Source organism: Silene latifolia, chromosome Y (genome assembly GCF_048544455.1).
Source record: "Silene latifolia isolate original U9 population chromosome Y, ASM4854445v1, whole genome shotgun sequence".
In the NCBI taxonomy this organism is placed as follows: Eukaryota; Viridiplantae; Streptophyta; class Magnoliopsida; order Caryophyllales; family Caryophyllaceae; genus Silene; species Silene latifolia.
Genome location: NC_133538.1, coordinates 244,807,282 through 244,814,230, shown reverse-complemented (window position 1 = coordinate 244,814,230; position 6,949 = coordinate 244,807,282).

Here is a 6,949-nt window from a genome sequence, read left to right as displayed (position 1 = left end):
ATAATGTTCTGCTGATGGGTACTCGATCGAGTAAGTTGGGGACTCGATCAATTAAGGGTCACTCGATCGAGTAAGTTACTTACTCGATCGAGTAAGTTGGTTTTACTGGTTGTTTTTGACGGGTTTTGATAGCAACGTGAGAAAGATATATAAACTTAATCCGTCAGTTTCTTTTCATTTTTACACTTTTCTAAACTTCACAAAGATAAAACAAAGTTACGTTGCTTTCTCTCTCTCTCTCTCTCTCTCTCTCTCTCTCTCTCTCTCTCTCTCTCTCTCTCTCTCTCTCTCTCTCTCTCTCTCTCTCTCTCTCATTGTTATCAAATCCTAAGGGCGTGAGTCATCGGATCGTTGTGTTCTTTACGCCGTTGAGACCGTCGTATTGTGGGTAAGATCCTAGTATAGTTTTTATGTTGTTTTATTGATTTTGGTTGAAACCCTAATTGGGTAAATTTGAGGTTTTGGGAGTACTGTATTTATTAGATAGTGATTGTATGATTGTATGTTTGATAGGATGTGATTTCATTGAAGAACGATGTTGATTAGCTGATTGTGATAATCTTGGTGATTGCTATTCCAGGTAGGATTTCCTACTCAGTTATTGGTTACATACATGTTGGTTGGTTGATGGATTGTTGGTGCTTGTTGATTATTAACATTTGTCTATATCGTATTGGAATTGGTGATTGTTGGTTTTGTGTTTGGCTGTGATTTTTTGTCTGTGGTTCTCGAGGTGTATTCTCGGCTGAGTGGAGTCACTTGCGGGAGTGCTTCACGCCCTTGATTCGCCCTCTGTGAAACCCGGTTTAAATGTTTTGAAAACTGTGGTGATCCATTCAGGGATGGTGAGCAGTTATTGAGCAGGTATGAGATGATGCGCATGGGATAGCTGGGTTGAGTTGCCAGGAGATGTCTAGAAGTCTTCCGCTGTGTCTTAAACATTCATTTCCATTATTTGGATTAGTATTTTTGGGAACAGTTGTATTTTACTTTATCAGTTCTGGTTTTGGACTTGTTTCACTTTAAACATATTTAATAAAGTATATTTCTTTATTGTCTATTTGATATACATTGCCTCGGGTAACCCAGATGGTAGCATTCCCATGCTTTAAGTGGTCCTGGTAAGGCACTTGGAGTATGAGGGTGTTACAGAAAAAGAAAGATGGGAGTTTGATGTTATGCATCGATTATAGAGAGCTGAACAGGGTTACAGTGAAGAACAGGTATCCTTTGCCGAGGATAGATGGTTTGTTTGATCAGTTGAACGGTGCAGCGGTCTTATCTAAGATCGATTTGAGGTCGGGTTATCATCAGGTGAAGATTCGTGAAAAGGACATACCGAAAACATCTTTTACATCGAGGTATGGTCACTATGAGTATGTTGTGATGCCGTTTGGGTTGTCTAATGCACCTGCAGTGTTTATGGATTTGATGAACCGGGTCTTCAGTCAGTTTTTGGATCGGTTTGTGGTGGTCTTTATTAATGATATCTTAGTCTACTCTAAGACTAAGGAGGAGAATGAGGAGCATTTGAGGATAGTGTTGCAGACTTTGCGAGACAATCAGCTGTATGCGAAATTGTCTAAGTGTGAGTTCTGGTTAGAGAAAGTTGCTTTTCTGGGGTATGTGATTTCAAAGAAGGGTGTTGTTGTGGATCCTGTAAAGATAGAGGCAGTTACTCGGTTGGAAGCATCGAAGAATGTAGCAGAGATCAGGAGTTTCTTAGGTTTGGCAGGGTACTATCAACGGTTCGTGAAAGACTTCTCCAAGATAGCCAGACCTATGACAGCTTTGATGAGGAAAGAGAACAGGTTTCGTTGGGATGAAAGTTGTGAGATGGCGTTCCAAACATTAAAGGAGCATTTGACCACAGCTCCAATCTTAGGATTACCTGAAGGGAGTGAGAACTTTGAAGTATATACAAATGCTTCGAAGAATGGTTTGGGACGTGTGTTGATGCAGAACGGGAATGTGATTGCCTATGCTTCTAGGCAATTGAAGCCTTATGAGGAGAATTATCCGACACATGATCTGGAGTTAGGTACAGTTGTGTTTGATCTCAAGATTTGGAGGCACTATCTTTATGGGGCGACCTTTAAAGTGTTTTCAGATCACAAGAGTCTTAAGTACATCTTCATTCAAAAGGAGTTAAACATGCGACAGAGGAGGTGGATGGAGCTGATTGGGCATTATGATATGGATATTATATACTATGAAGGGAAGGCTAATGTGGTTGCAGATGCGTTGAGCAGGAAGAGTGTGCATTCTCTATGCATAGCTATGTCTTTGATGAGGTTAAGAGATGAGGTGGGGAAGATGGGGATACATATGATACATAAAGGGGACATTAGAGGGGACTTGACAGTGGAGCTAGACCTTTATGATGATATTCGCAGGAACCAGGCGTTGGATCCTAAGATTGAGGAGTGGAAAGTTGGAGTAGAGAAAGGGACAGTGTCTCGATTCTCTTTTCATACAGATGACGGTGTGAGATTTGATGGGAGATGGTGTGTTCCTAGTGATGAGGAGTTGAAAAAGATGATCATGACAGAGGCTCATTGCACACTATATTCGGTACATCCAGGCGGTGACAAGCTTTATAAAGATTTGAAAAAGACTTTCTGGTGGCCTGGGATGAAGAAGGAAATAGCTGAGTTTGTGGCTCGTTGTTTGACATGTCAGAGAGTCAAGGGGGAACAGCGACGGCCACAAGGTAAGATTCAGTCTCTTGAGGTACCTGAGTGGAAATGGGAGTCCATCTCTATGAATTTTATCGTGGGTTTGCCGGGGAGTCAACAGGGTAATAACATGATATGGGTTATAATTGATCGTTTGACCAAGTCAGCTCACTTTGTGCCGATGAAAGATAATTGGACCAAGATACAGTTAGCTTTGGCTTATAGGAAGGATGTGGTTCGTTTGCATGGGGTGCCTAAGGATATAGTGTCAGATAGGGATGCGAGATTCATATCATGGTTTTGGAAAGAGTTGTAGGAAATGATGGGAACTACCTTGAAGATGAGTACTGCATTTCATCCTACGACAGATGGCCAGACAGAGAGGACCATCAAGACTTTAAAGGATATGTTACGAGCTTGTGTTATGGATTTTGGTGGTAGCTGGGAGGAGAGGTTGGACCTGATTGAGTTTTCTTATAACAACAGCTATCATACTAGTATTGGTATGGCACCATTTGAGGCTTTGTATAGGAGGATATGTAGGAGTCTGATTTGCTGGGATGATAGAGCTGAGGCAGTGGTTTTAGGACCACAGGTGGTACAAGAGATGGTTGAACAGGTTAAGCTGATTAGGCAAAAGATGAAAGCGGCCCAGGATCGACAAAAGAGTTATGCAGATTTACATCATCGTGACATAGAGTTTCAGGTTGGGGACAAGGTTCTTTTGAAAGTGTCTCCTATGCGTGGGGTCATGAGATTTGGTAATAAAAGGAAGTTGAGCCAGAAGTTCATAAGACTATATGAGATTTTGGATCGTGTGGGTGAGGTTGCTTACCGGTTAGCCTTACCAGCTGCTTTGGATAAAGTGCATAATGTGTTTCATGTGTCTGAGATGCGGAAGTATGTGAGTGATCCTTCACATGTGTTAGAGGTAGAGAACATTGAGTTGGATGAGTCCTTGTCTTATCTTGAGGGGCCGAAACAAATTCTTGATCGCAAGGTTAGGGAAAATAGACATGGGGAAACAGTGTTGCTTAAGGTTCTTTGGTCTAACCATGAGGTTGAGGAGGCTACTTGGGAGGCAGAGGAGGCTATGAGGGAGCGGTATCCGTCTCTTTTTTATCAGCTATGTGTGGTTACGGGGACGTAACCATGTTTCTTTTAGAGGGGTAGGAGATGGTCGCATAGAGTTTTTGCATGTTTTGTGTGGTTCTAGTACAGTTAGTAGTTATTTTGAGTCGGTTTGAGTGTTGTTTTGGGAGTTGTGTTTTGAGTTTGTTTTGAGTTTTTGTTATGTTGTTGTGTCGAAGGGGAGATAGTGTGTTTTGCTTTTGTGTATGAGTTGAACTTCGGGGACGAAGTTCTTTTTAAGGAGGGAAGACTGTAATACTACGATTTTCTATGTCTATGGGTACTCTATTGAGTGGGGCTTACTCTGTCGAGTAAGTAACTTCTTACACAAAACAGTAGTCTTCCTGTAGGGTACTCGATCGAGTAAGTTGGGGACTCGATCGAGTAAGGGGCACTCGATCGAGTAAGTCACTTACTCGATCGAGTAAGTGTGTTTTATGGGTTTGTTTAGACGGGTTTTGTTAATAACGCAAGATTAATATAAAAGCTTCCGTCATTATTTTCTTACACACTTTTCAACATTCTAAAACCTTTCAAGAGAGATTAGAAGTTACGTTGTTCGCATCTCTCGCGTTATTGGCAAATCCCCAAGGCTAGGTTCGTCGGATCATCTCGTTCGTTATACCGTTGTTATCGTCGTGTCAAGGGTAAGTTCCTTGTATAATTTTTATAGCGTTTGGTTGAGTTTCATTAAAACCCTAATTATCTCAACTAATGTAGTAGGGTTAGTCGAGGTCGAACCACAAGGAGATAAAGTATTGAGCACTTGTTTGTCTTAAATTATAAGTTAGTTACGCGAATCAACAAATTGGTTGGTTATTAAACTAATTAACTAAATTAATAACAAAGTCTACTAAACTAAGTAAACAAGTAATGGAATAACGGTTTAAATAATAAAGAAAGGTTCTGGATCCGATCAAGTCTTTAGTTATGAGTTGTTGTAATACCCCTGATTTCTAGTAGTGCACTCGGCCGAGTACAACAGAGGACTCGACCGAGTGCACTCACTCGACCGAGCATTAGTGACCAAGTACTCTCTTGGTTTAACCCAGGTTCTGTTTAGATGGCACTTGATACGTGCATTTTATATAGTCCTTTTTGGCCTTTTTATGCACGTATTTCTATGCTATTATCATAGTTTTATGCTACGAAATGCCTCGAATATGCTAATTTGGTTTGTTTTGTTCTATTTGCAGGAATGGACCAGAAAGTACTGAAATCGAGCCTTTTACCGTCCGTTTAGTATGTATTTGGAGGAAGAGTGAATTTGGTGCGGGAATGTTGTCTTGAGATGCGCAAAGAAGTAAGATAGCTAGGCGAGTAAAGGAAGAACTTCAAATTGCTTGTGCCTACTTTGAAGAGCCATATCTCGAGTTCTACAATAGATTTCAGGTGATTCCAATTGGAGATGAAAGCTTGTCCTCTTAGATTTCCAACGCCACCGGAATCGTCCTGTTTGCCCAAGTAACGAAGAAATGGCAGCCGTTTGAAGTTCAGTGCGCGAAGCAGGAATTGTGCGCTGGAAAGTACTCGATCGAGTACAATTATGTCCGATCGACTCCTTTTTCTACTCGATCAAGTAGTTGCATTTTAGGATTTACTCGATCGAGTATTTATTTCACTCGATCGAGTGGTTTGAGCTTAATTTTGCTCGATCGAGTGGTTTCTTATTGGGCTCGGGCTTTTTAGTTTTATTTTGTTTCTAGGTCAAATAAAATCGTCTTTCCTATAATTAGGAAGGCGACAGTACACCTTAGACATCACTTTTACAATACTTTTTCCCATTCTTTTATTACTTATTGCTTTCCTCTCTTTTCCTGGATCTTTTCTCTGTAATTTTCTCTCTTTTCCCTTTTCTCTTTATTTAATGTTTATTTTTTCTCTTTCCTTTGTTTTTGTTCTTTCCTTTACCATGTCTAGCTAATTCTCTCTGCTAGGATTAGGGGATTCGATGAATGAATGTTAATTGCTAATTAGTTCATAGATTGGTCATTGTGGTTATGTCTATGTTGTTAATCACTGCTTTAACTGTATCTTGCTAATTGAATCGATGCATTTAGCCTTTTTAATTTTGGTAAGCCTTGACCTAGACCGGAAGGTTGGAAGGGGTGAGACCCGCAATGAACAATATGATGCTTTAGTGAGGGTGGAAGCTAAGCTAATAGTATTTTAGGGCGAATTGAGACCGGAAGGAGATATTCATTGCCCCTTAGACCGACACATCGACTAATCTGTAACTTTAACTGTAATTGACCGACGTTCATTAATGAACCGACATCCTAGTTTCCTCTTTCTCTTGCTTATTTCTCTTATCCTTATTTCTCTTACCTTTATCTTATTTAGTTTAGTTCAAATATTTCAAACCCCCCAATCGTGACCTTAGACGGACCAAATAGACAAGTATATAGTGTCCGCCTCCCTGTGGAGATCGATCCTACTTACTGTTAGCTTCTGTTAGTGTAACTAGCTATTTTATTTTTGGTACCTGACGACGGTATCAAATTTTGGCACCGTTGCCGGGGAGGCAACTATTTTATTTGCTTGTTTATTTTTGTCTGTCTTTAGCCTCAAGGGTTTAATTCCTTGAGGCAGTTCTCATCTTTTTCTTTACTGTTGTTTTGATAGGTCCTACAGGTCCTACCTAGACAATTCTAGGTAAAAGATCGTCAAAGGGAAGGCTTGAGTACCTTTGATCTTGGCCATGGAGAGCAATGCAATGTCACTTGGGTTCATTCTAGATGACAATTTTGCTGAAGATAATGGTTACGGTGAATCTCCCCTTTTCAAGGCCGAGCTGGATGCGCTTGAGGCTGCGATTTACAGGACGAATTCCACTAAGGAGGGTGATGAGAAGACAGTTGAGTCGGTGATTCCTCCTAGCACGGAAGAAGTTATATCTTCCTTTGTCAATGATTCAATCATTGAGAGCGACCACACCGAGGTAGTTGATGATAATTATATTATTGTTTGTTTAAATAGTACATTGCCTCATTTGACTCATGCTTCGTATTTTAATGCTATACCCCTTCCTAGCTGGACGATTAATTTAATAGTTTTTCACCGTACTTCTCGTCAGAAATTTGTCAACCTGAATCAGCACCCTAGATTATTGATAATTTCTCCCGCGCTCCTTTATTTTG